This window comes from Lissotriton vulgaris, chromosome 4_1, assembly GCF_964263255.1.
Source record: "Lissotriton vulgaris chromosome 4_1, aLisVul1.2, whole genome shotgun sequence".
Classification (NCBI taxonomy): domain Eukaryota; kingdom Metazoa; phylum Chordata; class Amphibia; order Caudata; family Salamandridae; genus Lissotriton; species Lissotriton vulgaris.
Genome location: NC_141691.1, coordinates 320,852,934 through 320,862,112, shown reverse-complemented (window position 1 = coordinate 320,862,112; position 9,179 = coordinate 320,852,934). Strand labels below are relative to the sequence as shown.

At 42.5% G+C, this 9,179-nt stretch overlaps 2 non-coding genes across 2 annotated transcripts; both read left to right on the top strand.

The window, feature by feature from the left end:
* The first annotated feature begins 4,536 nt into the window (after positions 1 to 4,536).
* Positions 4,537 to 4,607, top strand: LOC147718700 (small nucleolar RNA SNORD2). The gene has a single exon (XR_015295403.1). It is a non-coding gene; the product is annotated as a small nucleolar RNA SNORD2 (small nucleolar RNA).
* A 391-nt stretch (positions 4,608 to 4,998) lies between these two features.
* Positions 4,999 to 5,070, top strand: LOC147718699 (small nucleolar RNA SNORD2). The gene has a single exon (XR_015295401.1). It is a non-coding gene; the product is annotated as a small nucleolar RNA SNORD2 (small nucleolar RNA).
* The last annotated feature ends 4,109 nt before the right edge of the window (positions 5,071 to 9,179 follow it).

Below are 9,179 nucleotides of genomic sequence, written 5' to 3'. Positions count from 1 at the left end.
TAGTTCTGTGAAACATCTCTGGTGATGGTATATTTGTGACGACAGGCTTCTCTAATGACCCACGCGCACCGAGCCAGGGCAACTGACCCAAACATTCACTGGAAACTTTCCACACACAGAAAGAACTATGATAAAAGCACAACGGGTGGCCATTGTCCTCACCTGGCACTGCGACCAGAATTCCAGCTGGCTCTATATACTCTCTCACTAACATTATTCAGAAAATAGAACTTGATATTACTAAAAACTGGTGGGAAACACACACGCTACCAACTGTTAATCGACTCTGACAAAGAAGTGATGCCCCAGAGCACAAACTAAATCAAGGTAAGTGCCCCCTCACAGCACCCCCAATTGGCAGCAAATGTTTGCTCAGACAACCAACCACCAGGCTTCTTGCAGCTTGCTGTTGGGAATCGTAAGAGGTACATGAAGAGTGGCTGTTACTTGCACTGTCCTCCAATCATATTATGATTGGATCTGTACAATGCTTCACATCTATATACAACTTAAACCCATTTATCGTATGCTACTGGAGCATTGTAATTTAGTGCCCCACCCCTTTATATGCAACTTATACACTTAAGATGAGTTAACGATATTAATTATTATTATTATCATTATTTCTGCATTTGTAGAGCGCCTGGTTACACCCACTAGTGTGTCCCTGAGCTATTTGAGCTCACTGAACTTCAGGAATTAGTATCACACAAATTCATGCAACAATCCCTCCCTATTGGGCAAAGAGCCATGTTTTTAATCTTTTATGGAAGAGTCTCACTGATGGTTCTTCCTGGAGGGGCATCGGTAGGGAGTTCCAACTTTTTGCTCCCAAGTAGCCAAAAGAGCGGGCCCCCATTTGTGCTTTCCTTATCCTCTGGACTGTCACCAGATGGGTCCCGGTGGATCTCAACCGCCTTTCTGTATTGTAGGGAGTCATAAGATCGCGGAAGTACATGGGGCATCTGCCCTGCAAGATACGAGGACCGATGTATAGTGCCTTGAATGTAATTCGCTTCTGGATGGGCAATCAATGTTATGTCTCCAGTTCACTCGTCGAGGATGCTCGTCTTGGCAGATTTAAAACTAAGCGGGCTGCTGCGTTCTGGATTGGAAACGGATTACAGCTTCTGGAGTCCTTTTTTGGTAGCACCTAGATACATCAGATTTCCATAATCTAATCTCAATGTGACCAGTGCATGGGTCCGGGTTTTCCTCACTTCTACAAGTAAAATATCTAGGGTTTTCCTTAATATTCTGAGGACTCCGAAACACCTGCCTGCAACTCTCTTGATCTGGGTCTCAAAGGAAACTCTGGAGTCTATCCATACTCCCAAGGTTTTTACCTCAGTCTTAGGGGTGAGGAACCGTCCAAAACTTGCTGGCCACAAGGCCGAGGACCAGATGGTTGGTGTTTTCCAGACTATCAATATTTCAGTCTTATTGCCATTTAGTCTCAGGCAGTTATCTGCCATCCACCCGGCTAGTTCTTTCAGGCAGTCTGCAAAGCTTCTAGCAGCTGATGCTGAATTCAGAGCTAAGATAACCACCAGCTGGGTGTCGTCTGCGTACGATACTATCGCAACACCATGTTCTTCCCCAATTTCAGCTAAGGGGGCGACAAATAGAGTGAACAATGTAGGGCTCAAAATTTAACCCTGCGGCACCCCCTCTGTTAACTTGATGTGTTTGGACGTATACGCAGACTGTGACACCTGAAAACTGCGACTGTGCAGATAAGAAGCCAACCAGTTCAGGGCTGGCCTGTCCACACCTCCCCTTCTGAGTCGGTGCACTAGCAGCTCGTGTGAAACCATATCAAACGCTGCGATGAGGTCTAGGAGAACCAGCGCAGTTGTCAGGCCTTCATGCACTCATTTACGTACTGTCTCAGTAGCATAAATCAATGGTGTCTCAGTTGAGTAGGGTAATCTGAAGCCTGATTGCGTGGGATGTAGTAGGTTGTGTTTCTTAATGTGTGCCCCAGCTGTATATTAACCGGTTTTCTGTATTTTTGAAAAGTAAGGGAGCAATGAGACCGGTCGTAAATTTTCCATTACACTCTCATCAGCTGTAGTTTTTTTTTCAGTGGGCGCACAATTGCTTGCTTCCACATATCAGGTACCTTCCCTTCCCGAAATGAGGTCTCTAACAACTGTTGTATGTAGGGTAGTATAGCCCCTAGTCCTGTGCAGATCACCTTAGGTGTAGATGGATCTTTGGGGGAATCCGATTTTATACTTAGCGCTACCTTTTCCAACTCTTCTAGATAGGGAGGAGAGAATTTGGAAATACTGTTTTCCCCCTACTCCTTCGTTAATCTGCGTGTATTGTTATTTGTAGTGAGTGGCTATGTATTCATCTGAATGAGAGACACCCGTATATTAAGCTGAAATATAATACATGTATTTGCTATAAAAATGAAATGCATACCTTTCTAAAATGTATTCGATATATTCACTTAGGCTAGCTGTTTTAGCTTAAAAGTTATTCTGAATCTAATTTTGGCCTAAGTCATAATTGTCTTGCCAGTATCTTGTTTTTACTCTTCTCTGCAGGTGTCTTATCACAGGCTTCAAGTTAGAATATGCATATTGTTTATTGTATTAGACTAGTAGGCTATTGAACCTTTAATTATAAGTTGGCCTGGGATGCAAAAACTGAGACAGCGGGAGAGATCTTTCTGTACCAGGCTGACTAGACTGTTGTTACAATCAAGGTCGCCCAGATTATTGCTCCTTTCTCGAAAATTAGAGAGTCTACCTGCTCCCAGAGAGCACTGTCTTCAAATTGGTTGACTTAGTGAAAACCGACATGGAAAAGCCTTCTATAATCTTCTGTCATGCTTTAATTGTGTGACCTTTAGAACAGTTAAGAAGAGCTTGTCCTAATTTCACCAAGAGAAGACTCCTTCTCGACACTGCTGATTTCCCCTGTCCTGTGTGTTGAGCTTCATGCTTGAGCACTTATGCTTTCACCTCCAACCTTAAACTGGTACATCTGATGCTGACACCTTCCTTATAGAAATTCCTCTTGCCGCTTTCGATACTTTATTTAGAAGAGGGAAATTATTTTATAGAACCTGCTTGCCAATAAAATCCTTCAGGTATGGACACCATCTTCCCTGTCATTCTTGTGGAGCCAAATTGTTTTCACTGCCCTTGAAATATATTGCAGATGTTAGCTCTTTTCTTACACTTTAAGATGACAATCAAGGGTCCATGCGACCAGGGGGGGATTCTCTTTGATGATTTTACTAAGAGATTAAGGTTCAAGAAACTCTGCTCTATCCCTACTTCTTCTGCCTTCGCCTTGGTTTTCTTCTACTTTAATTTATGCCAAGAAACACTTCCAACAATTGGAGCAGAAATTACATGATTACTAGGCTCCCCTAGGCAAGTCAGCTATTTCCAAGACCTACACAACTATAAGTGATGCATTCACATTGAACACATTCATACTATGGTAGCCATATTCATATGTGTCTAATAATTCAAAAGAAACTTTACCATTGTCTTTAGCCTCTCTTTCTCAGACATTGGAAAACCATCTTGCTTTTCAAGGACATTGTTGAAAGTCCTCAATTGGGCAAGTCAGACCTTGACATTTCTACTTTTAGTTTTTGCTAATCTGCAATTACATTCTTTCTTTGTCCTCTGGCTTCCCCTTTTGACTCCGGCCCAGCCAAAACTTTCCGGCCAGGACATCACCCCATCTCACAAACCTTTTGAATAGCACTTTTTCTCAAGGAGCTCGAACTCTATGCTGGAAACAAACCTTAGTACCCACTCCTTTAAAAAACCACGCTGATTCCACAGTTCTCTCTAATTATTTCCCTGTCTCATTTCTTCCAGCGCTTTCCAAAATGATTGGGACTTTGGCCAACACTCAGCTATTCTCCTACCTGGAAAAAACGTCAAGCTTCAACTCTCAACAATCCTGGTTTAGTTCTCATTGGGGCAGGGCAAGGTGGGGCAGGGGAGGATGTCGATAGACGGCGGAATCGGGAAAATTAAATAAATCTGATTCCATCGACTGTCGGCCTCTCCCCGCCCACTGTGCTTACCTGCCCTGGCCACTGCTGGTCAGCTCTTAATGACATGCTTATGAAACATGATGCTGGGAACACTGTGGCCCTCATACTACTTCATCTGTCAGCTACCTTTAACACTGTTGGGCACTCCATACTGATTGATCACTTAATCAACATAAGAGTGACAGGCAAGGCTCTTGACTGACTCAAATCCTTTCTGACTAAGCTACCCCCTTATCACTCACATTACAAACCTCCTGATCTGTATAGGACCCTTTTGGCTTCTTTGATTAGGTCCTTTGTTTTTTAGGTCGAGCCTAGCGCAGCGAGCATGTGCTGCTCTAGGAGAGGGCCTCCAAGAATAACTCCAGACATTCAGAAAGCTTTCAAAAAACTCGTGAGTGTGGTTGTCACTTTCTCTGCGCAGTCTCTGGTAAGTACACTTTTTTGGCAGTGTGAATTATATGGTGACTCGAGAAATGCTGCGTTCCGCCAGGAGGGTTAAATGAAATAATGTATTTAACATCTTTCAGGACTGTAACCAAATGATGATAAAACTTAACGCTGATCTCTTAAAACAGACTTGTGTTGCTTGTGTCTTTGTTAAGACCCGGGTTTAATGGTGGCTTTTTCTCTCCTGCAGGGGTAGATTTTTGGGCAAAGTGGCACATCAATGAAAGCTGAAAATTCTGGTAATTTCTAGCTCTTAATTAAGGAGGTGGGCGGATAATTAAGGAGGTGGGAGGATTGCCGGCCCTGACGCAAAGCTTGTCCACTGATGCCAAAATATGTTGAATGGACCCGACCCAGAAACTATAAATAAATAAAAGCAGCTGTAGTGTCTCTACATGTCGCATGGCCTGTGACACATGGAAGTGTAATTACATACCACTCAATAAAACTTGAAATGGGGACATTTATGCCAAGCTCAACTATAGGGTGGTACAACACGTGAAAGCAGGGCAAAGTGAAATGATGGCTTTACCATCTTTCGGGACTGACTGCCAAATGATGATAAAACGTAACGCTGAACACTTTGGGCTCCCCCCACTTTTTCCAAATAACCCATCACACCGAGCATGTCTAAGTATGAGTGGTGGTAAAGTAGGTATTTCTAGGGTATTTCATGTGAGCAATGCATACTGAGTGAATAATTTAGTGTGGCTGGCAAGGGCAAACTGATGTCTTATGGAGAGTACCATGGACCTCTCTGGTGCTTGCATCAGTGGTTTGTAAACTTGGCCCTGTCGGTATTTCATACTTCCGATGACTGTTGTCTTCTCTGGCTACACTAGTCCCTGTGCCCTGTATTGGCCTAAATGTGGATAGCATTGGCCTGCGGCTTTATTGGCAAGCCTCCAAAGTTAATAATTCATGGAAAAGTGTGAAATTGAACGTCATCACATTATGGGGTGTTGTAGTTTTCCGAAGGTGAACTGAGCCTAATGTAAAGTAGTTGCTTAATGGTACCAGCGCAGTTAAACTATTCATCCCAGATCTGTAGCAGCCACACAAGCCTGGTTTATTAAATTCAATCCCATCCATAAGTTTTACACATAGTTTAAATAAGGGGGCACTGTTTAGCTCTTGACTCACGCTAGCTCCTTCACCTAGACTAGACATGTGAGGCCAGCTCCAAAATTGGCAAGTTCTTCATACTGTGTGTATGGTGTGTAGCAACGCAATTTGTGAGACTTGATAGACCTATAAAGACAGGAGGAGGAATTGCCTGCATTCACCGATCGGAGATAGAGGTCAATCAAATTCAATCTGACCCCCTAGAATCTTGCGAATACTTAGGTCTCAATATAAAATCAGCAACGAATCAAAGATGCAATCTACATGCATTTTACCACCCACCAGGAGAGAACGCTAAGTTCATAGAACAGTTAATGGAGATCATTATGACCAACTCTAACACGAATGCCAATAACATATTCCTAGGAGATTTTAACTTACATTGGGACGACTGCAATGACAAGCTAGTCAACACGCTTAAGGACTTCCTTGTTGAGCTAAAACTCAACCAAGCATGCACGGAACCCACACACTCAAAAGGAGCAACACTTGACTGGATTATCTCAGATATCAAAAATACAACAATCCTCTCAATAGCCCCATGTGACTGGTCGGACCATTATGCAATAACATTCCGGATACCCATATTGAAAAGGGGCAAGACTGTTCAACCTGCCAATGTTAAAAAATGGATCCGAGACACTAGAGACACGAATATTGAACTACTAGTACAAAGCTGTGAGAGTGACTTAAAGCCACCCAGCAATTTACAGAATGCAAACGAGTTGACAGAGCATTATATAACCTCAATCGGGAACATCGTCAACAAAACCATGCCATTAAAACTAAAAAGAATAACGGAAAAAACAAAGAACCCATGGTTTGACGGATCATTGAACGAAGATAGGCGCAAACTAAGAATGGCCGAAAGAAAATGGAGAAAAAACCCTTCATCCCCCGAGCTGAAAGCCCTCAGAAAAATTAGGAACCAATATAACAAAAAGATCATCAACTCCAAAAAGGAATTCATAAGATCGGAACTGGATAATGCCAAAAACAGACCACGGAAACTGTTTGAAATCCTGAAACAACAATCAAACAAACTAACCAAAACAGCGCATGAAAACGTAAAAACATCCATAAGTAGTGAGGAATTTTCTACATTTTTCACGGAAAAAGCCAAAGCGCTTGAAACAGAGCTCTTAAGCGCAGCAAATAACCCCCCCATTCAACCACTGACTACGAACGATCCCAATTCAACTACAGTGTGTAGCACAACAAAAAACAATGCAAACTGGGACACATTCGAATTATACAATCAGAACACGATCGCCAAAATGCTCGTGAAAATCAAACCCAACAACCACTACCAAGATCCCCTACCTGCGAAATGCTTAAGAGAAATCAGCCACATTGTGGTGCCAATCTGGACCAAAATAATAAATGCATCATTGTCACAAGGGACCCTCCCAGACTGTCTAAAAACTGGTCAAGTTGTTCCATTGATCAAAAAACCTACTGCAAATCCTACAGACCCGAATAACTTTCGACCAGTAACCAACATCCCTCTATTGGCCAAACTAATTGAGAAATGCGTGCAGGGCCAGCTGAGCCAACACATCAACAAGTTTTCCCTACTAGATGATTGCCAATCAGGATTCAGATCAGGACATAGCACGGAAACAGCGATCCTCCATATTGTCGACGACGCACTACTGGCTCTTGATCGAAATCAAGCATGCTTGCTAATTCTTCTGGACCTGTCATCGGCATTTGACACAGTAAATCACGAAGCTTTACTGGCCAGGCTACAAGACAGGATGGGAGTGTCTGGAAATGTGTTGAAATGGTTCGAATCTTTCCTACGGAACAGAACACAACGTTTCCTGGTCAATCATTCAATTTCACCATCCTGCCCTAACTCAATCGGAGTCCCACAAGGATCGACATTATCCCCTTATCTATTTAACTTGTATGTTGAACCTCTTACAACAATTCTCAGTAACTCACAGGTATCTTATCATATGTATGCGGATGACACGCAGATATATATAAAGATCACCTCCCTTGAAGACATTGAGCGAATGAATGAAATATTAAAAAGGGCAATGCAATGGCTAACTACCAATCATCTGAAGCTAAATGCTCAAAAAACTGAATTCTTACTAATCTCTCCACCAAAGTGCGTTACGGAAATAAAGGAATGGACCAAGTTGGTGACTGCGCTCAACTGCACCCCGACTCTAGTCAACTCAGCTAAGTCGCTAGGGATCACCTTAGACGAGAGTCTTGACATGAAAACTCATATTAATTCAATGGCAAAAAACGCCCGCTTCCACCTGAACTACCTAAGAAAATTGAAACCATTCATCTCTGAAGCAGATCTGAAACTGGCAATCCAATCTTTAGTCATCTCTAGGATTGAATATGGTTGCACCACCTTAGCAGGTCTACCAAAAACATCCACAGCACCACTAAAAGCCTGCCTCAATGCTGCAGCGAGACTCATCACCGGATCTAGAAAGTTTGACCACATCTCCCCGCACCTGAAAGCGTTGAATTGGCTACCCTATGAGGCCAGAATTCAACTAAAGATAGCATGTATCACCCACAGAGCACTCCACCACAATACTCCTAGATACCTATCCAAGAAAATTGAGCTATCAGGAGGCAACAGACCGGCCAGGAGTGCCAAAGAGTTGGTGCTGCCATATTCAGAAAGAAAAAAACTTATGACAGAGCATTCTCAGGAGCTGCCCCCAGGATTTGGAACTCATTGCCTCCAAGCATTAGGAAGATTCCTAATACCTCAAAATTTAAGCGAGAAGTGAAGAGCTTCTTAATGAGTAAATATCTGATATAGACAAGGTTATGTCTCACTATGAGAACGAATGCTAGCAGAAAGGGAAGGACTGCCGTGAATTAGATGGAAGATAATGATGGTCTGATACTGTCGACTTTCCTTTTGTAACTAAACTGTATACCAATTGCTACCTCTTGTCAAAACTAATTCATACAACTATCTCACATCCTGAAACTATTTAACCGCTACCTCATAGGTATGACAAAAAGGACAAATGACATAACCTCAAAAGCTAATCCGTATTATAACCGACGAACCCGAGTGGAATGTAGCTACTTAAGCACTCACTATAGCCATATAACTATCTACCTCATATATATTTGTTTGTTTAATTGGTTATCTTCTTGTTAATATTTAAACTACTTTTATGTGAAGCGCTCTGACCACGGGTCTTGTTCGCGCTATATAAAACTTTAAATAAATAAATAAATAAATAAATAAATTTATAATTGGCTATTTAACGCCTCGGAATATCCTTTAACCACATGGCTGCTGGGCGTTTCCCCCCCCCCTGTGCTGGAAATTGCCATTTTAGTGGCACCATTACGAGCTCAGCTCGTCATCAGCACACGACACCCGTGGGTGATGACGAGCTGAGCTCGTCATCAGCATCGAAAGGGTTAAACGAGCTTCGTGTGTTTGGTAATTTTGTTGTAGTGACTAAATAAGGACTTTCTCCAAGCCTGTCGTGGAGATATTACTCATGAGTAATTTCCCAGTTGCTAATAGAGGGCGTTCAATATTTCATAAGGTAGCACAGCTCTT